This window comes from Thalassophryne amazonica, chromosome 18 (genome assembly GCF_902500255.1).
Source record: "Thalassophryne amazonica chromosome 18, fThaAma1.1, whole genome shotgun sequence".
In the NCBI taxonomy this organism is placed as follows: domain Eukaryota; kingdom Metazoa; phylum Chordata; class Actinopteri; order Batrachoidiformes; family Batrachoididae; genus Thalassophryne; species Thalassophryne amazonica.
This window is the reverse complement of record NC_047120.1, coordinates 4,807,947-4,830,527: the sequence shown is the minus strand read 5'-3', so window position 1 is coordinate 4,830,527 and position 22,581 is coordinate 4,807,947. Positions and strand designations below refer to the sequence as shown.

At 42.8% G+C, this 22,581-nt stretch overlaps 1 long non-coding RNA gene across 1 annotated transcript; it reads right to left on the bottom strand.

Moving 5' to 3' along the window:
* Nucleotides 1-2,728: 2,728 nt before the first annotated feature.
* Nucleotides 2,729-20,914, bottom strand: LOC117531513. Its single transcript, XR_004566638.1, has 4 exons — nucleotides 20,820-20,914; nucleotides 20,573-20,714; nucleotides 20,079-20,342; nucleotides 2,729-3,287 (listed from the first exon to the last, which is right to left on the bottom strand). It is a non-coding gene; the product is annotated as an uncharacterized LOC117531513 (long non-coding RNA).
* Between the last annotated feature and the right edge of the window lie 1,667 nt (nucleotides 20,915-22,581).

The window sequence follows — 22,581 nt, the reverse complement described above, 5'->3', positions numbered from 1 at the left end:
ATTACAAGTACCATTACTGCTAAAGGAGGCCGAGGAATAACTAAACATTTCACACCCAGAGCAGAAAAGTGCAGGAGAGACAGGAGAAGCCGCCATGCTAATCCAGCTAAGAGCTAGTAGCTGCGCTAAGCTAGCGAATTCCTAAAAACACACAAAGTGAATAATATGTAAATAATTTAGAGGTGATTCAGCAGAGGGAGTGCTTTAGTTAAGGCACGTGAAGATTACACTGTGAAACAAATCGTTATCTAGGTAACTAGATCAATCTAACTGCGCAAATTAAACAGCTAACAGATACAGCAAAACGCCGCTGTGCTCCGGAACAGGAAGTGATACAATACCGCAGTGAGAGCCAACCACCAGTAGAGAGACAGTCTATCATCAGTGGTCATGGAAAACCAAGAATCCAGCAGTGAACAAGCTGAAAGTCTGGGTTTTTGTAGCCTGCTGCTGATGAGCCACTCATGCACGTCAGGTGTGTGGCAGTAATGAGAAGCAGGTGTTACTCGGCTCTGAGTGTGCCATCTGGGGGAAAACTCACAAACTACACCCAAGGTTAAAAACAAAACAGGACAGGGAGGCAGACAAAGGCAGACCATGACAATTGTGTCTTTGGCAGTTGTAAAAATACTGCTTAAAATTCAGATTTAATAAGGATTCTGGGCTTTTATGGCTGAATGATTATGAAGTACAGTGGGGTAAAAAAGTATTTAGTCAGTTCTTGATTGTGCAAGTTCTCCTACTTAGAAAGATGAGAGAGGTCTGTAATTTTTATCATAGGTACAACTGTGAGAGACAAAATGAGAGAAAGAAAATCCAGGAAATCACATTGTAGGATTTTTAAAGAATACATTTGTAAATTATAGTGGAAAATAAGTATTTGGTCACTAACAAAAGTTCAACTCAATACTTTGTAACATAATCTTTGTTGGTAATGACAAGAGGTCAAACGTTTCCTGTAAGTCTTCACCAGCTAAACCTGTAGCTGGTATTTTGGCCCATTGTTTTGGGGCTGTCACTGGGCAATATGGACTTTCAACTCCCTCCACAAAGTTTCTATGGGGTTGAGTTCTGGAGACTGGCTTGGCCACTCCAGTACCTTGAAATGCTTGTTACAAAGCCGCCACTCCGTTGCCCGAGCGGTGTGTTTGGGATCATTGTCATCCTGGAAGAACCAGCCACGTTGCATCTTCTCACTGGAGGTTTTGTCTTTTTTTTTTCTCCCCTGTCTGCATATATAGCAATAGTAAGTGCCACACTGGCAGAACCATTTCTGAACATTAATACGCAGGTTTTGTCTTAAAATCTCACGATACATGGCCCCGTTCATTCTTCCCTTAACACGGATCAGTCGTCCTGTCCCCTTTGCAGAAAAACAGCCCCAAAGCATGTTTCCACCCCCATGCTTCACAGTAGATATGCTGTTCTTGGAATGCAACTCAGCATTCTTCTTCCTCCAAACATGACTAGTTCAGTTTTTACTAAAAAGTTCTATTTTGGTTTCATCTGACCACGATATTCTCACAATCCTCTTCTGGATCATCCATATGCTCTCTGGCAAACTTCAGATGGGCCTGGACATGTACTGGCTTAAGGATTTGAGTCCCTCTCTGCGTATCGTGTAGCCTTTGTTACTTTGGTCCCAGCTCTCTGCAGGTCATTCATCAGATCCCTCCGTGTAGTTCTGAGATCTTGCGTGGAACCCCAGATCGAGGGAGATTATCAATGGTCTTGTATGTGTTGGGGAAAGTGTAATGCACGGACCCACAACAAGGGGCACAAATTAACGGTCAATAGATAATCCAATAAATACAATTTATTGCAGCAAAAGTGCACAACAGGTCAAATACTGTTTTTAGACAGTCAATCACAAGATACAATGAGTGACGTGTGGGCAGGCCCAAGGGTAGGAGACGCCTATCCAGAGAAGAGCCGGGGCCCACCAGGTTCCGCCGCCAACGAAGACCTGCAGTATACTGAAGCCGCCAAGTCCCGAGTCCCCAGGTGGCCTCTGCTTCCAGCTGTCAGATCCGGTACTGCTGGCAGGAACAAAAACAGGTTAAAGGTGGGTGTGGACACCCAGTAAGCGGCTTGACTCCGAGCTCCTCCCGAGTGACCGATCTCCTCACCCTATGTCTAAGGGAGCACCCAGCCACCCTGCGGAGGAAACTCATCTCGGCCGCTTGTACTCGCAATCTCGTTCTTTCGGTCATGAGCCAAATCTCATGACCATAGGTGAGGATCGGAACGCAGATCAATCGGTAAATTGAGAGCTTTGCCCCCCTACTCGGCTCTCTTCACCACGACGGTACGATACAGATTGATCTCACGCTCCATCCGGCCCTCACTCCTGAACAAGACCCCGAGATACTTAAACTCCTCCACTTGAGGCAAGGACACTCCACTGACCTGAAGAGGGCAAAGCACCTTTTTCCGGTCGAGAACCATGGCCTCGGATTTGGAGGTGCTGATTTTCATCCCGGACGCTTCACACTTGGCTGCAAACCGCCCCAGTGCACGCTGAAGGTCCTGATTTGACGAAGCCAACAGAACCACATCGTCCGCAAACAGCAGAGACAAGATTCTGTGGTTCCCAAACCAGACCCCCTCTACACCCTGGCTGCGCCTAGAAATTCTGTCCATAAAAATAATGAACAGAACCGGTGACAAAGGGCAGCCTGGCGGAGGCCAACGTGCACTGGAAACAGGTTTGACTTACTACCGGCAATGCGAACCAAGCTCCTGCTGTCATTGTACAGGGACCAGATAGCCCTTAACAAAGGACTTTTAGTCAAACTCCTCTTTGCCTGACGTGTCATCATACAGATGTCATTTAAAGATGAACAAACCCTGAGGTTTTGATTCATCTAAAAACCTGCAGCCTGTCTGTCTCCATCAATCAATTCTCAACATGTTCGGCACCTCCATGTCTCACGGTGGGAAATTGGAAGAAATATCACATAGATAAGTGAGACACAAGATAAGACACAAGATAAATGAAATGAATCAAATGAAGCACTTTGAACTTGTACTGAGGTCTGTTGAGGTCTGTCACAGGTCGTGTCAGTTTTCTGTTGTTCCTGATGGATTTTTTTCGGAGGTCATCCATAACCGGTTCTGTATCTGTTTGAAAAAACCTTCTTGGCTCCGCCTCCATCACGTCCATCAGTCTGATCTGCACTCAGAGGGCTTCAGCAGCTGAATGTCCTGCAGAACTCTGGATGATGGGACACTGGGAGGACTGGTAGGTGGACTTTTTAAACTCTTCAGTTCTGCTGCATTAAAGACTGCAGGGAACACACACACACACACACACACACACACACACACACACACACACACACACACACACAAAATGAAGAACCAAAAACCTGAAATACACACGACAACATGCATGCAATGTGTTCACCTTAACTCCTAAAATGTGTTGAAAAAGTCAAAGTGAAAAATACTTATTTTATATACATGTAGCTTGTTTATCATCTGAGTCACGTATAAAACATAAAACGTTGTTTGTGTCTGCAGTGAAAGATAAAATGTTTTTGTTGATTTACACGGAAAGTTCAATTGTCACAGGTTACACGTTTGAAAAAAATGTGAATCCTTCCAGGGAACTGTGATTAAAATTCTTTATATCTGGTAAATAGATGAAGTCACAGTGCGCTCTTACGCACCTTAGGAATTCCCTCGATTGCCTCACTTATCCAGAAGCGAGACAAAGGTCTTCGTCAGGGAATGTTTAACATCAAATGTCCCTTTACATACATGGTAACTGAATTAATGTCTAAATATACACTGACAGATTTTGCCACCAGAACCACTCTGGTTGGGCAACTTGTGACATTGGTTACGTTCCTCTGGTGACAGCTTAGAACTTAATTCGCTGAAGTCAAGAACTATCTTGTAATGAAAATTTTGGTGTCATACACTGCGTTTACATGACAACAATACTCTGTCAGTGTCATTAATCTGATTTGACAAATTTACAAGCAGTGATTCGATAATTAAAAACCAGGTTTACTTGGTCAGGTAGCTGGATTTCTTTCCTAGTTTGTGACTTTAAACATCCAGTCAAAATTTTTTGTCAATTATATCACTTGTCATGGCATCTCCACCAGTCAGGGATGTCAATGGATTTTAAAATCATATAACTTCAAGTTTTCTGGGAGGGAGGTGGTTTTCCTTTTTTGGCAGTGGTGGTGGGGTGGGGTGGGTGGATGCACTCTGTGCAATGCTGCACACATCTTGTGCAGGAAAAGAGCAGGTACTCTGAGCAGCTGTCATCCAGACACAATCTAACAATGTTATGTTTTATTTGCATGCAGCGTGTTTTACTCCTTTGTTGATCCGAAGTTGCACAGTGCATGTCCCAAATGTGTCGTTATTCACTGAGGTTAAAGGTTAGAAAACTCCTTTTCCTCAGCATGTGGTCACACAGGATTAACAATCTGAGGTCATTTCTCCTGCCACTCTAAAATTCAGTGGGTTTAACGAAGCGTGCCACAGTGGGTTACAAAGCTAGAACAGCTGGCAGAGGTCCACAACACCATGGCCAGCTCTGGAGCCAGAGTGCCAAGAGTTTTCTCGTCAGAGCAGTCTTATGTCGGTGTGACGAGGGCTTCAGCAGCCCTTTGACAATTTGAATAATTAATGATGAGATGGGGGTCAGGCATGATATCTAAACCAGAGAAAATCTTTGGTGGTACCTTGACACTTGCATGAATTTGATCCCTGCACTGGCATCTGGCGTGCCAGTGAGCAAACCTATTGTAAACTGTGGTAAACTGTGCATGGCTGCATGCAAGTGCGCAACATTTTCAAATGTTCAAAATCTAAGGCACACATTAATTTTGTGAACTACAACCCCAATTCCAATTAAGTTGGGATGTTGTGTGAAATGTAATTAAAAACAGAATACAATGATTTGCAAATCCTCTTCAACCTATATTCAATTGAATACACCACAAAGACAAGATATTTAATGTTCACACTGATAAACGTTTTGTTTTTGTGTAAATATTTTCTTATTTTGAAATAGATAACTGCAACACATTTCAAAAAAGCTGGGGTAGGGGCAACAAAAGACTGGGAAAGTTGATGAATGCTCAAAGAACACCTGTTTGGAACATTTCACAGGTGAACAGGTTAATTGAAAATAGGTGAGTGTCATGATTGGGTATAAAAGGAGCATCCCCAAAAGGCTCAGCTGTTCACAAGCAAAGATGGGGTGAGGATCACCACTTTGTGAACAGCTGCGTGAAAAAATAGTCCAACAGTTTAAGAACAATGTTTCTCAAAGTTCAATTGCAAGGAATTTAGGGATTCCATCATCTACAGTCCATAATATAATCATAATTGTATCACTTCCTGTTCCGGAGCACAGCGGTGTTTTTCTGTATCTGTTAGCTGTTTAATCTGCGCAGTTAGATTGATCTAGTTATCTAGATTACGATTTGTTTCCCAGTGTAATCTTTACGTGCCTTAACTAAAGCACTCCTTCTGCTGAATCACCTCTAAATTATTTACACATTATTCACTTTGCGTGTTTTTAGGAATCCGCTAGCTTAGCGTAGTTACTAGCTCTTAGCCGATTTAGCATGGCGGCTTCTCCTGTCTCTCCCGCACTTTTCTGCTCTGGGTGTGAAATGTTTAGCTATTCCTCGGCCTCCTTTAGCAGTAACGGTACTTGTAATAAGTGTAGCTTATTCGTAGCTTTGGAGGCCAGGCTGGGCGAATTGGAGACTCGGCTCCGCACCGTGGAAAATTCTACAGTTAGCCAGGCCCCTGTAGTCGGTGCGGACCAAGGTAGCTTAGCCGCCGTTAGTTCCCCCCTGGCAGATCCCGAGCAGCCGGGAAAGCAGGCTGACTGGGTGACTGTGAGGAGGAAGCGTAGCCCTAAACAGAAGCCCCGTGTACACCGCCAACCCGTTCACATCTCTAACCGTTTTTCCCCACTCGACGACACACCCGCCGAGGATCAAACTCTGGTTATTGGCGACTCTGTTTTGAGAAATGTGAAGTTAGCGACACCAGCAACCATAGTCAATTGTCTTCCGGGGGCCAGAGCAGGCGACATTGAAGGAAATTTGAAACTGCTGGCTAAGGCTAAGCGTAAATTTGGTAAGATTGTAATTCACGTCGGCAGTAATGACACCCGGTTACGCCAATCGGAGGTCACTAAAAGTAACATTAAATCGGTGTGTAACTTTGCAAAAACAATGTCGGACTCTGTAGTTTTCTCTGGGCCCCTCCCCAATCGGACCGGGAGTGACATGTTTAGCCGCATGTTCTCCTTGAATTGCTGGCTGTCTGAGTGGTGTCCAAAAAATGAGGTGGGCTTCATAGATAATTGGCAAAGCTTCTGGGGAAAACCTGGTCTTGTTAGGAGAGACGGCATCCATCCCACTTTGGATGGAGCAGCTCTCATTTCTAGAAATCTGGCCAATTTTCTTAAATCCTCCAAACCGTGACTATCCAGGGTTGGGACCAGGAAGCAGAGTTGTAGTCTTACACACCTCTCTGCAGCTTCTCTCCCCCTGCCATCCCCGTAGAGATGGTGCCTGCTCCCAGACTACCAATAACCAGCAAAAATCTATTTAAGCATAAAAATTCAAAAAGAAAAAATAATATAGCACCTTCAACTGCACCACAGACTAAAACAGTTAAATGTGGTCTATTAAACATTAGGTCTCTCTCTTCTAAGTCCCTGTTGGTAAATGATATAATAATTGATCAACATATTGATTTATTCTGCCTAACAGAAACCTGGTTACAGCAGGATGAATATGTTACTTTAAATGAGTCAACACCCCCGAGTCACACTAACTGTCAGAATGCTCGTAGCACGGGCCGGGGCGGAGGATTAGCAGCAATCTTCCATTCCAGCTTATTAATTAATCAAAAACCCAGACAGAGCTTTAATTCATTTGAAAGCTTGTCTCTTAGTCTTGTCCATCCAAATTGGAAGTCCCAAAAACCAGTTTTATTTGTTATCTATCGTCCACCTGGTCGTTACTGTGAGTTTCTCTGTGAATTTTCAGACCTTTTGTCTGACTTAGTGCTTAGCTCAGATAAGATAATTATAGTGGGCGATTTTAACATCCACACAGATGCTGAGAATGACAGCCTCAACACTGCATTTAATCTATTATTAGACTCTATTGGCTTTGCTCAAAAAGTAAATGAGTCCACCCACCACTTTAATCATATCTTAGATCTTGTTCTGACTTATGGTATGGAAATAGAACACTTAACAGTATTCCCTGAAAACTCCCTTCTGTCTGATCATTTCTTAATAACATTTACATTTACTCTGATGGACTACCCAGCAGTAGGGAATAAGTTTCATTACACTAGAAGTCTTTCAGAAAGCGCTGTAACTAGGTTTAAGGATATGATTCCTTCTTTATGTTCTCTAATGCCATATAACAACACAGTGCAGAGTAGCTACCTAAACTCTGTAAGGGAGATAGAGTATCTCGTCAATAGTTTTACATCCTCATTGAAGACAACTTTGGATGCTGTAGCTCCTCTGAAAAAGAGAGCTTTAAATCAGAAGTGTCTGACTCCGTGGTATAACTCACAAACTCGTAGCTTAAAGCAGATAACCCGTAAGTTGGAGAGGAAATGGCGTCTCACTAATTTAGAAGATCTTCACTTAGCCTGGAAAAAGAGTCTGTTGCTCTATAAAAAAGCCCCCCGTAAAGCTAGGACATCTTTCTACTCATCACTAATTGAAGAAAATAAGAACAACCCCAGGTTTCTTTTCAGCACTGTAGCCAGGCTGACAAAGAGTCAGAGCTTTATTGAGCTGAGTATTCCATTAACTTTAACTAGTAATGACTTCATGACTTTCTTTGCTAACAAAATTTTAACTATTAGAGAAAAAATTACTCATAACCATCCCAAAGACGTATCGTTATCTTTGGCTGCTTTCAGTGATGCCGGTATTTGGTTAGACTCTTTCTCTCCGATTGTTCTGAGTTATTTTCATTAGTTACTTCATCCAAACCATCAACATGTTTATTAGACCCCATTCCTACCAGGCTGCTCAAGGAAGCCCTACCATTATTTAATGCTTCGATCTTAAATATGATCAATCTATCTTTGTTAGTTGGCTATGTACCACAGGCTTTTAAGGTGGCAGTAATTAAACCATTACTTAAAAAGCCATCACTTGACCCAGCTATCTTAGCTAATTATAGGCCAATCTCCAACCTTCCTTTTCTCTCAAAAATTCTTGAAAGGGTAGTTGTAAAACAGCTAACTGATCATCTGCAGAGGAATGGTCTATTTGAAGAGTTTCAGTCAGGTTTTAGAATTCATCATAGTACAGAAACAGCATTAGTGAAGGTTACAAATGATCTTCTTATGGCCTCGGACAGTGGACTCATCTCTGTGCTTGTTCTGTTAGACCTCAGTGCTGCTTTTGATACTGTTGACCATAAAATTTTATTACAGAGATTAGAGCATGCCATAGGTATTAAAGGCACTGCGCTGCGGTGGTTTGAATCATATTTGTCTAATAGATTACAATTTGTTCATGTAAATGGGGAATCTTCTTCACAGACTAAAGTTAATTATGGAGTTCCACAAGGTTCTGTGCTAGGACCAATTTTATTCACTTTATATATGCTTCCCTTAGGCAGTATTATTAGACGGTATTGCTTAAATTTTCATTGTTACGCAGATGATACCCAGCTTTATCTATCCATGAAGCCAGAGGACACACACCAATTAGCTAAACTGCAGGATTGTCTTACAGACATAAAGACATGGATGACCTCTAATTTCCTGCTTTTAAACTCAGATAAAACTGAAGTTATTGTACTTGGCCCCACAAATCTTAGAAACATGGTGTCTAACCAGATCCTTACTCTGGATGGCATTACCCTGACCTCTAGTAATACTGTGAGAAATCTTGGAGTCATTTTTGATCAGGATATGTCATTCAAAGCGCATATTAAACAAATATGTAGGACTGCTTTTTTGCATTTACGCAATATCTCTAAAATCAGAAAGGTCTTGTCTCAGAGTGATGCTGAAAAACTAATTCATGCATTTATTTCCTCTAGGCTGGACTATTGTAATTCATTATTATCAGGTTGTCCTAAAAGTTCCCTAAAAAGCCTTCAGTTAATTCAAAATGCTGCAGCTAGAGTACTGACGGGGACTAGAAGGAGAGAGCATATCTCACCCATATTGGCCTCTCTTCATTGGCTTCCTGTTAATTCTAGAATAGAATTTAAAATTCTTCTTCTTACTTATAAGGTTTTGAATAATCAGGTCCCATCTTATCTTAGGGACCTCGTAGTACCATATCACCCCAATAGAGCGCTTCGCTCTCAGACTGCAGGCTTACTTGTAGTTCCTAGGGTTTGTAAGAGTAGAATGGGAGGCAGAGCCTTCAGCTTTCAGGCTCCTCTCCTGTGGAACCAGCTCCCAAGTCAGATCAGGGAGACAGACACCCTCTCTACTTTTAAGATTAGGCTTAAAACTTTCCTTTTTGCTAAAGCTTATAGTTAGGGCTGGATCAGGTGACCCTGAACCATCCCTTAGTTATGCTGCTATAGACGTAGACTGCTGGGGGGTTCCCATGATGCACTGTTTCTTTCTCTTTTTGCTCTGTATGCACCACTCTGCATTTAATCATTAGTGATCGATCTCTGCTCCCCTCCACAGCATGTCTTTTTCCTGGTTCTCTCCCTCAGCCCCAACCAGTCCCAGCAGAAGACTGCCCCTCCCTGAGCCTGGTTCTGCTGGAGGTTTCTTCCTGTTAAAAGGGAGTTTTTCCTTCCCACTGTAGCCAAGTGCTTGCTCACAGGGGGTCGTTTTGACCGTTGGGGTTTTACATAATTATTGTATGGCCTTGCCTTACAATATAAAGCGCCTTGGGGCAACTGTTTGTTGTGATTTGGCGCTATATAAAATAAAATTGATTGATTGATTGATAAGATTCAGAGAATCTGGAGAACTTTCTACATGTAAGCAGCAAGGCCGAAAACCAAAACTGAATGCTCCTGACCTTCGATCCCTCAGGTGCAAAGTTCAAAAGCCAGCACAAAGTGCAAAGTCAGCATCTGTGATGGTATGGAGATGTGTTAGTACCCATGGCATAGGCAACTTACACATCTGTGATGGCACCATCAATGCTGAAAGGTACATCCAGGTTTTGGAGCAACACATGCTGCCATCCAAGCAACGTTTTTTTCAGGGACGTCCCTGCTTATTTCAGCAAGACAATGCCAAGCCACATTCTGCACGTGTTACAACAGCGTGGCTTCGTAGTAAAGAGTGCGGGTACTAGACTGGCCTGCCTGCAGTCCAGACCTGTCACCCATTGAAAATGTGTTATGCATTATGTGTTATGCATTGTTATGCATTATGAAGCGCAAAATACAACAAAGGAGACCCTGGACTGTTGAACAACTGAAGTCGTACATCCAGCAAAAATGGGAAAGAATTCCACCTACAAAGCTTCAACAATTAGTGTCCTCAGTTCCCAAACGCTTATTGAGTGTTGTTAGAAGGAAAGGTTGCCTCATATGATTTTTATTGTTTATTACGTGTTGTAATTGTGTTTATATTTGCTTCTATAGTTACGGTCACATTAGCAACAAGCAACAGAGGCAAAGTGGCAGCTTGTCATTCATTTACAATCAGAGTGGGCGTTTTGGAACGGCAAGAGACAGCGGTAACTCTGCTACGAGCTAGGCGACCTGAACTTTATCTTATGCAAATACTGAGTGACGCAACATGGCGAAAGCCACTTCAAGTGAACAGGCAGCGTGACATCAGCTCAGCTTTCAACATGGTGGAAAATGCTCTGAAACAGCTGCATTTCTGCATAAATCTAACATGTTTCTCATCTATTTAGGAAATGTTAGTGCACTTCTAAATCTAAAAACTGTTTTTGTAACCAGATAACACCTGTAAAGTGATTTACAAGGAGATGTTAGTGTGGTTGTCACAGGAACGCCCATCATCGACAAAACCAACTGCGTGTCGCCGTCATTTGTAGTCTCACCTGTGATCCTCTGTATGCTGTATCTGGTTATACATTTTCTCCACTGAATGTTGGTTGGAAATTTGCTGAGACAATGTAAGGAGTCATACGTCACTGCTCTGGTATCAGGCTGAGCGGAGGCGAGGCACAGACAGAGGCTGGACACAAATGCAGGCTCACAAACAGGACATATGAGTAAAAATCAGGGTCTTTAAAACAGGCAAGGGTTCGGAAAACAGGAAGACAGTCCGCGGTGTAGTGGCCCGCTTGGAATAATAAAGCAAGATGCAGAGAGCTTCGACTGGTGCAGCTTTAATTTCTCTCCTCCCTTTTATCACCACTGACATTTGACACCGTGAAAACTATGAAATGGACACAAAAATACATAAATTTCCATAGCACCATATTTCACAAATATTGCATAGAATTATATTCACATTTTAAACTTAACACCACTCTCTTTTAATAAACTGAAATAATGCATTTCACATGAAATTAACCCTTCAAACCAGAGTTACAGCTCTTGTTGAAATAAGAACAATAAATGAAATAAATCCCTCATTTTTAAGAATAAATCATCATCTCCTCCTACCTCCTTCTGCTTCCAAGGGCGCTAAATTTGAACTCCGTTTGCTAGCAGCCTATCCTCCACACACATCTCAGAGGGAGTCCTTACATGCGACATAAACGATACAGAACAAACAACAATAAAATACCTTTCTTAGGTTTTAATACATAACACGATAAGTAATTAATTTGTTCACGTTTTACCAACTCGTGCGTGACGTGAACATGTCGTTGCGACAAGCCAGGAGCGTAATGTCTAACGTCGGCAGCACAGGAAGTAGAAGAAGAAAACGATGGTCTTCAAAATAAAAGCACCAAGCTGTACCGTGTCAGAACTTCATCATTTGCCATAAACGAAATTAACTGCCATTTACACTCCCACCAAATCCTGCTACAATGAATGAACAAATATACAAAGGCTAAATGAATTGTACAGGATTTCTTGATCTATAACCTTTAACTATCAGAGTTATACAGTTGAACTGTACAACATCATACACAATAAAATAGCGTGTACACAAACAGCCTGTTTGTTCTAATTAATTCTCAAGAAGTAGTACTAATTTTTGGACTGGCCTCTCAATAACTGAAGGCTTAGAGGTGGAATCTTGTTTTCTATGAGGATTTCGCTCTCCTACTTGGACTTTGACTCGACGGACCAAACCTTCACTGTCCTGAACAGTCTCCACCACTCGTCCTAATTGCCAATGATTTCTAGGAAGGTTGTCATCTTTAATAATGACAATGTCATTGACTCTGAGGTTGCGCTGAGGTAGGTGCCATTTCTGTCTTGTGGATATGTTGAGTAGATACTCTCTTTTCCAACGACCCCAGAATTGTTCAATGAGATACTGAACTCTCCTCCATCTCTTTGTAGCATACAAATCCTCTTTCCCAAATACTCCAGGGGGAGGAAGAGCAACCTTAGACTTCGTCATGATGAGGTGGTTCGATGTTAAAGGTTCCATTGCTTGAGGATCACTTATTCCATCCACTGTCAATGGGCGACTATTAACGATAGCCATGGCCTCATATAACAGTGTTCTGAGAGAGGCGTCATCCAATCGACCTGGGCACTGTGCGAAGGTAGCATTTAGCACGTTTCTTATGGTTCTGATTTGCCATTCCCAGACACCGCCTGCATGGCTAGCAGAGGCGGCATTGAAGACAAATTCGCCTTTCAGTCAGGAAGATTTCCAATAGTTTGGTGTCACACTGTTTAAGTGCTTCCTTAAACTCATTTTTGGCTCCAACAAAATTAGAGCCCTGGTCACAATAAAGTTGTCGGACAGCTCCTCTGAGACTGATGAAGCATCTTAATGCGTTGATGAATGAGTCTGTCGACAAATCTTCAAGCATCTCGATATGAACAGCTCTGGAATACGGACATGTGAAAATGAGTCCATACCTTTTGTACTCTTTACGAGCTTTCTTTACAATAAATGGTCCAAAACAATCCATGCCACTATACGTGAAAGGTGCTGAGGCTTCAAGACGTTCTTTAGGGAGTTCAGCCATTCGTTGGTTCTCTGTCGGCCGTCGAAGTTTCCTACAAAGCACACAGGTGTGTATCAACTTAGCGACCAGCTTGCTTCCACCAATGACCCAGAATCCATTGGCTCTAAGCGCCATTTGTGTCTGGCTTCGACCCTGGTGGCATGTCTTAGTGTGGTAGTGAGACACTACAAGCTTAGTTACATGACTATCGTTCGGTAAGATAATTGGGTGCTTGACTTTGTGACAGAGAGATGACTGTTCTAATCTCCCACCAACACAGAGAAGTTCTTCAGACCAGATGGGATCAAGACTAAAGAGGGAACTAGATTTTGGAAGCTCCTTTCCACCTTGAAGCAACTTTATCTCATGGGGAAAGGCTTGCTGCTGTACAATCTTGATCACTGTCTCAGCGGCCTTCTCCCACTCCTCAACAGTCACATGTTCACTATGCTGTTTTTGTTTAGACCTCAGTCTCTTGATTCTTGCAACCACCTTTACAAGTGTTGTCCATGAGGAAAACTGACTCAGATGCTTGAGGATGTCATTGCAGTTATTGGTTTCGGTTGCAAGTACTTGAATTGCCATGACTTCAGGATCACCGGCGAGTAAGTCTGCTGGACTGCTGGGTGTTAGATGCAATTCACGCTCCCAGAGAAATTTCGGACCTTGCAGCCAGTTCGTTTTGTGAATGTCTGAAACATGGAGACCTCGGGATGTGTGATCGGCCGGGTTTTCTGAGGAATCCGCATAATGCCACTGATCAGGATCACTATTGTCTCTAATCAGTTGAACACGGTTTGCGACAAATATGTGGAACCTACGGGCATCATTGTTGATGTACCCAAGCACAACTTGCGAATCCGTCCAGAAAAATTCTTGATCGATTTTCATGTTAAGCTCACCCTTTAACATGATGCTGACTTTTGCAGAAACCACTGCTGCTGCGAGTTCCAGCCTTGGAATACTTGTGACCTTTGAGGGAGCGACCCTTGCTTTTGCCATCACGAGACTGCAATGGACTTCATCCTTGTCATTTTTGTACCTGAGGTAAGAACATGCACCATATCCTACGCAGCTGGCATCTGAAAAATGGTGTAATTCTACTCTGACAATGTTATGAAAGTCATGTGGGTGGTAACATCTTGGGATTGAGACCTCTTTCAGCTTAAGAAGTCCATTCATCCATTCCTCCCACCGTGGCTTTATATCTTACGGAACTGGATCATCCCATCCGATGCCTCTGTGACAAAGCTCTTGAAGGATACGTTTTCCACTTAGGCTGAATGGAGCAATGAACCCGAGTGGATCGTAAAGAGAGGTGATGACAGACAAACAACCAAGACGGGTTGAAGGCTGATCCTTCTAGCTGATGTTAAAGCTGAACATGTCATCCTTTATCAGCCACTGGATGCCGAGAGCACGTTCTGATGGCGTTGGATCAAACTCTAGAGGCTTGACACTTGCTGCTCTTTCAGATGGGTCTAAGCAAGACAATACAGCTTCTTTATCTGAGTTGAATTTGTGGAGGCACAGGCCTCCTCTTTTGCACAACTCTTGTGATTCAGTGATCAGTTTTTTGGCTTCATTAACTGATGGGATGCTGACTAATCCGTCATCAACATAAAAATTTCTCTCCACAAATGTTGATGCCAGGGGATAGTTAGCTTTGTGTTGTTTTGCTAGATGCTTTAAGCCAAAATTGGCACATCCTGGAGATGAAGCAGCTCCGAATAGATGAACGGCCATCCTGTACTCCTGTGGTTCCTTCTCCAGATCTCCGCCTTTCCACCAGAGGAACTTCAGATAATTCCTGGATTCAGGAGTGACAGAAAACTGATAAAACATTCGTTCAACATCACAGATAATGGCTACAGCTGCTTGTCTGAATCGACAAAGCACCCCTACCAGAGGATTGATCAGATCAGGCCCAGTTAGCAGGGTGTCATTTAGAGAAATACCATAAAATTTGGCTGAACAGTCAAAAACGACTCTTAGCTTATTTGTTTTTTTGGGGTGGTAGATACCGTGATGTGGAAGGTACCACTCTGTCACTCTCTGAGGTTGCAGGGGCAGGCTCTGCATCACCCTTGTTAATGGTTTCCTCCATGAATGTTTTGTACTGCTCGTAGTATTGTTTGTTGGCCTTTAATTTTTTCTTAAGACACTGTAGGCGAACTGTGGCTAGCCTCTTGTTGTTTGGTAAGTTGGGTGGACTGTTGCCTTTGAAAGGGAGAGGCATCTCATAATGCCCATCCTCCTTCTGTGTGATGTGGTCACTGAGGAACTGAATGAAATGAACATCTTGTGAGACATATTTATCCTCATAAGTTCTCTCAATGAAGTCTGATTCCAAAGTCTTCAGAACTGTTGCTGATGGAACTGGCAGTTCTCTTACTGTTAGCCGATGCACAAAGCTTTGACTTCCTTGCCTGTCTAGGTGGGGGTTTGACGAGCCTATTATACTCCATCCTAGTTCTGATCTCTATGCGAATGGTTGATTTTTGTCACCTAAGATAACTTCAAGAGGAGCCAGCGCTGAAGGACAGTCATATCCTATTAGGAGTCCTACATCACAGTCCTGAAGGGGTGGCAACTTGTCTGCCAAGATGAAGCCACAGTAATGCTGTTTCTTTTGCTGGAATGTAAGACTTATCCACTGGGATGAAGTCACGGCTGTAGGCCTGCTGTAGTTGAATACGACTCTCAGAGTCAAGTCCACGGACTTGTAGACCACGAACACTCTTGCTCGATATGATTGTGTCGATGGCTGTCATGGTACTGAGTTTCAGCTTTACTGACTGTGCATTCACATTCAGTTTATCAATCAATCAATCAATTTTATTTATATAGCGCCAAATCACAACAAACAGTTGCCCCAAGGCGCTTTATATTGTAAGGCAAGGCCATACAATAATTATGTAAAACCCCAACGTTCAAATGACCTCCTGTGAGCAAGCACTTGGCTACAGTGGGAAGGAAAAACTCCCTTTTAACAGGAAGAAACCTCCAGCAGAACCAGGCTCAGGGAGGGGCAGTCTTCTGCTGGGACTGGTTGGGGCTGAGGGAGAGAACCAGGAAAAAGACATGCTGTGGAGGGGAGCAGAGATCGATCACTAATGATTAAATGCAGAGTGGTGCATACAGAGCAAAAAGAGAAAGAAACAGTGCATCATGGGAACCCCCCAGCAGTCTACGTCTGTAGCAGCATAACTAAGGGATGGTTCAGGGTCACCTGATCCAGCCCTAACTATAAGCTTTAGCAAAAAGGAAAGTTTTAAGCCTAATCTTAAAAGTAGAGAGGGTGTCTGTCTCCCTGATCTGAATTGGGAGCTGGTTCCACAGGAGAGGAGCCTGAAAGCTGAAGGCTCTGCCTCCCATTCTACTCTTACAAACCCTAGGAAGTCAATCGGCTGAGCTCGTTACCTCCTAAGAAGAGCGATATCTCGGCAAAGAGGTGGAGATGTCGTCCTGCTGATATACAGATGAAGATCAGATGATTGGTGACAGCTGTCATAGGTGATGAGTGACAGCTGTCACCCCGGCGGCTCCTGTGAGGCGGCAGCGCCCTCTTGTGCCTGGAGCCCGCACTCCAGGCAGGGTGCCCTCTGGTGGTGGTGGGCCAGCAGTACCTCCTCTTCAGCGGCCCACACAACAGTGTTGTTTCGTCACCTTAAATGGTACCAATTAGGTCATAATTCACTTTTTTGGTAGCGAGGGTTCATGCTCCGCTCCCCCGCCTGCTCATGTGATATTCATATGATCCTTCATTTCACAAAGATAGAGGTTAGTCTGCACCAGCAATCAGCAGACAGCATATGGGGAGAAAACAGAGATCCTTCTTCTGCTGTGCTGAAAAATGCCAAAGGTGAAGTGTGTTACTTTGGGTCACTGTGTCAGCATGGCGCCCTCCAGTGGGGGAAGCACTCTCATCTCATCTTTCTGAACATATCACTGCACTGATACACAAATGAACACATGGTTATGAATGTTTATTCATTTGTTCATTCATTTCTGCTCTTTATCTGCTTCGGGGTCACGATGGCAGCAGACTAATGAGCTCATCGGGCACTTCACCTCAGGAAGAGTTAGAACTCCGTGGGGCCTCTGCCCAGTTGGATGTGGTTTGAAGACCTCCACAGGGAGACGACCAGGGATCATCCTCACCAGATGTCAAACCACTTCAGCTGGTTCCTTTCGAAGTGAAGGAGCAGCAGCTCTCCTCAGCCTGTCCCTAAGTCCAGGGGTCACCTTTCCTGCATGTTTTCTAACTCCCCCTGTTCCACTTCCAGGCAATTAACTCTGTCAGGTGTTCTCAGCCAATCAAGAGCTGGAAAACACCAATTAAAAAAAAAATAAAAATCAGGTGTGACTTGAGCAAGTGGATGTGGAAAACATGAGGGCAGATGTTCTCCAGGAACAGGGTTGGTGACCCCCGTAAGTCTAAGCCCAGATACCCTACAGAGGAACTTCTGCTGCACTAGTTGAAGGTCATGACCGTAGGTGAGGCTAGAAGTGTATGGTGATGGGATTGTGGCCACGCAGTTATGTGTGCTTGTTTCTACTTCAGAAGGTTCCAGGTTCAAGATCTCTCCTCCCATACGGAGTTGCATCATGAAGAGCATCCAAGTGTTGAACTTGTGCCAAATCAACATGCAGATCAGTGACCCGAGGGAGCAGCCAAAGGTACTTACTTAAATGTATTTATTCATCCATTTCAAACATGTTCCGTCATCAGTAAAGTAAAGTTGACCACAACTACAACATTATTATGTTTGAAAAGGAGCAGGCAGAATCAATCAATCAATCAATTTTTTTTTTATATAGCGCCAAATCACAACAAACAGTTGCCCCAAGGCGCTTGATATTGTAAGGCAAGGCCATACAATAATTATGTAAACCCCAACGGTCAAAACGACCCCCTGTGAGCAAGCACTTGGCTACAGTGGGAAGGAAAAACTCCCTTTTAAGAGGAAGAAACCTCCAGCAGAACCAGGCTCAGGGAGGGGCAGTCTTCTGCTGGGACTGGTTGGGGCTGAGGGAGAGAACCAGGAAAAAGACATGCTGTGGAGGGGAGCAGAGATCGATCACTAATGATTAAATGCAGAGTGGTGCATACAGAGCAAAAAGAGAAAGAAACAGTGCATCATGGGAACCCCCCAGCAGTCTACGTCTATAGCAGCATAACTAAGGGATGGTTCAGGGTCACCTGATCCAGCCCTAACTATAAGCTTTAGCAAAAAGGAAAGTTTTAAGCCTAATCTTAAAAGCAGAGAGGGTGTCTGTCTCCCTGATCTGAATTGGGAGCTGGTTCCACAGGAGAGGAGCCTGAAAGCTGAAGGCTCTGCCTCCCATTCTACTCTTACAAACCCTAGGAACTACAAGTAAGCCTGCAGTCTGAGAGCAAAGCGCTCTATTGGGGTGATATGGTACTACGAGGTCCCTAAGATAAGATGGGACCTGATTATTCAAAACCTTATAAGTAAGAAGAAGAATTTTAAATTCTATTCTAGAATTAACAGGAAGCCAATGAAGAGAGGCCAATATGGGTGAGATATGCTCTCTCCTTCTAGTCCCTGTCAGTACTCTAGTTTATCAAGTACATCTTCTATGACAAATGTTGAGTCACTCTGTGTGTCTAATATTGCATACGTAAGTATTTCTTTGTGTGGCTCTTGCAATGAAGAAACAAAGACTGGGACAATACTTGAAGTAGCAGAAGCCCGTTGTGTTGATGTATGGGATATGACCTTCTGCACTTCTTGGCTTGCACCTTCTTCTGTGGAAGTGGAGCTGTTCAGTTCTTCCACAGGTCTTTGGTTCCTGTCTTCGTGCAAGCAGGTTGGGTGACGATGGCTGCATATGTCGCATGTGTGTCGTCTCTTACAATCTTTAGTCATGTGACCCTTTCTTAAGCATCCAAAGCAGAGTTGATTTTCATGAATGAATACCTTTTTATCTTCAGCACTTTTTGTTGTGAAAGTGGGACACCTTGTGATGCCATGAGTTTCACTTTTACAGACAGAGCAAGGCAATTTTGGTTTACTGTTGTTCGTTTCTTGTTTCTATTGAACTACACTCTTTGATTGTGTGCTTGTGTTGAAAGCTCTGGCTCTCTTTGGGATCCTGTCATCTACAGGTTTGAAATTATCGAGAGTGGAGAAGCAATTGGGTTGCAAGCTATCCGTGCCTCTCTGCAAGTGATTTAACACCAAATTTCCTTTGTCAACATAACACACGCATCCATTTTTTTGACTTCTGGCTTGGTGCTGTTACGCAGAATAGGTTCATACTGCAGTTTTACAGCATTGTACTTTGCTTGAATACAGTATCTTCCTGTAACTTATTGAGGTCTCCTAATGAGCAGAGGGTTTTTAATCTTGTCCTAGTTTCCCTTGCTACTAGCTTCCAAGAGTCATAGGCCTTGTTGAATATTTTCTCACGTTTTTTGGAGTCTTGGTTATGCATTTCTTGGCCTTTCTCTGTTAGCTTCCTCTCACGTGAGCTAGACCTGAATGGTGTGTCTGTGGGATTGTCTGTTTCTTCTGGTGGGAGTGACATCTTGTTTGTTTGTGCGACTGTTTCAAGTCTGACGTGGCTTTGATTGTCCTATGCCTGAATTCACACCTATGAGCTGTAGCTATCTTTTACCACAGAGTAATATCTATAATCAAGCATTCACAGATTATGGACATTCAAAGGGATTCTTAGCATGAAACACTAACAAGTGTCGTAAATGAGTGTTGCTGGTATTAATAGCAAAGAGCTTCACTCCTTTTTAACCCTTTCATAAACAGAAATATCATGAATTATTATCCCTAAACACATTCCACTTGTCCTGAAATATTCATCAACCTCAGCACTGTTATATCTTAGAAATCAATTCACAAATTATTTTTGACCTCGAAACGATATAAGGCATTTCAGTTATGCTTTAAGCTTGTGCGAGCGTATGTAAATCGTCCTCTTTGCTCCTTGGCACTCAAAGTCCCTTTAGCATCCATAGTTGTACCTTCAGTGTGCCGTCCTTTTTGATCTTGCCTGTGCAGGATATCAATGTGAGTGGAATCAGCTGGCTGGTATCCGTTTGGTAGCTGGATCTCAGATGAGGTGGCATCAGCTTCTCTGCAGGGATGGCAGGTCTGTTGTAGCCAAAAGGAGTTTTCACTGTAGCGGCCTGCTTGGAATAATAAAGCAAGATGCAGAGAGCTTCGACTGGTGCAGGTTTAATTTCTCTCCTCCCTTTTATCACCACTGACATTTGACACCGTGAAAACTATGAAATGGACACAAAAATACATAAATTTCCATAGCACCATATTTCACAAATATTGCATAGAATTATATTTACATTTTAAACTTAACACCACTCTCTTTTAATAAACTGAAAAAATGCATTTCACATGAAATTAACCCTTCAAACCAGAGTTACAGCTCTTGTTGAAATAAGAACAATAAATGAAATAAATCCCTCATTTTTATGAATAAATCATCATCTCCTCCTACCTCCTTCTGAAGGTTGTTACACTGATTACATCACGTATTATTTAAGCCCCAGTGCCAGTTCATTGTGATCTTGTTATCCATGTTCCAGCCTGTTTCTGTTTGCTAGCAGCCTATCCTCCACACACATCTCACAGGGACAGTCCTTACATGCGACATAAACGATACAGAACAGAGCAAACAACAATAAAATACCTTTCTTAGGTTTTAATACATAACACGATAAGTAATTAATTTGTTCACGTTTTACCAACTCGTGCGTGACGTGAACATGTCGCTGCGACAAGACAGGAGCGTAATGTCTAACGTCGGCAGCACAGGAAGTAGAAGAAGAAGAAGAAAACGGTGGTCTTCAAAATAAAAGCACCAAACTGTAGCGTGTCAGAAATTCATCATTTGCCGTAAATGAAATTAACTGCCATTTACACGCGGAGCAAAAGTACCAGGCAGGGGCGAGACAAAAGTTGTGGTCAAAAAATAAGCAGGGTCAGTACACAAGCAAACTGGGTTTTCAGAGCTGAGGCAAAAGGTAGGATACGGTAAACAGAGCAGAGTCAAAACCACGGCTTGGCATAAACAGGACTGTGACAGAGTCCTGGTATGTAATCAAAATCAACAAGGGAGTTTAAATAAGGAACAGGCGCAGTTTAAATAAGGAAGGTGGTGACAGGAAAACAAGATGCACGAGGACGAAGGATCTGGAAAAAGGGGCGTGGCTGACAGATGAGGAACAGATGCAACAGAGTGAAGAAAGAACAAACGCAATGTAGACAATAATTAATGTGAGCAAACCAAAAGGGGAAACACTAGGAAATAATGTGACTAATGTAACAAGTGGGAAATAATAATAAACAAAACTGCAACCGAATTGACACAGAATAAAATATAAAAATAAATGCAATGACCGATAATAAGAAGACAATACAAAATAATTGTCAGATTCCGCCCTGGCCCAGGGTTTATGTCTGGGTTTTTCCCCATCGAGGTCTTCTCTGATGATTTTTATGTTTTGTTTTTCACACGATTGTACCTTAGTCATTTAAATCTTAGCTTGTTCCTGGTTATTTCTTTTCATTATGTTTTGGTATTATCTGGTTTTGGTTTCTCATTATCTGGTTATGTTCCTGTTGTCAGTGGTCCTGTTTTCTGTTAGGGTTTATCTTTTGTTATTTATTGCATTAATGGTTTTTCTGGTTATCATTTATTTCCTGTTCAACCTTTAGTTTGATTTACTATTTTATTATTATGGTTTTGCTGCTACTTTAATACTTCAGCCATGTTCAGTTCTGCTTTAGTTTTTGTTAGCCTTTTTTTGTCTGAGTTTGTTATTGCATGTATCCTTCAGTCATGTTCATTCCTCTTCTAGTTTTGGTTATAGAACATTATTGTTCTTGTTCTCTTTCTAGGTCTGTCACTCGGTTTCCTAGTGTTCCCCTTTATTTTGGACACATGTAATTTTGTTGGTCTTTGGGCACATTATATTTTCACCAGTTTTTCACTCACTCATCCTCTTGCATCTCTTCACGCTTCTTTGCTTCACCAGACCACACCTCCTTCCAGAACCTCCACTAACACCTGCCTCTTGTTACACTGATTACATCACGTATTATTTAAGCCCCAGTGCCAGTTCATTGTGATCTTGTTATCCACGTTCCAGCCTTTGTTTCTTGTCCTGTTGCCTCTCTGTATTTTTTGACCTTGCTTTGTAGTTTTGGATTTTGTCTTTGTCTTAGCCCTTGTTCTTTGTCACGCTATATTTTGACCTCTACTCACCTAGACCACACCTCAGCCTCTCGATTGTTTGTACCTCTGCCTCTCTGCCTGCCATACTGTGTACCGAATCCCTGCTACGTCTTAAGATAAAGCCTTTTATTATTCCAACATCTGTGTTCTGGAGTCCTGCATTTGTGTCCAGCCACACTGCACCTGCAGCCCGACAATAACTAACACAGAGAAGACAATAAATCACAAACAGAACTTGATCATATATGAAATACTGAAGATAAATAATA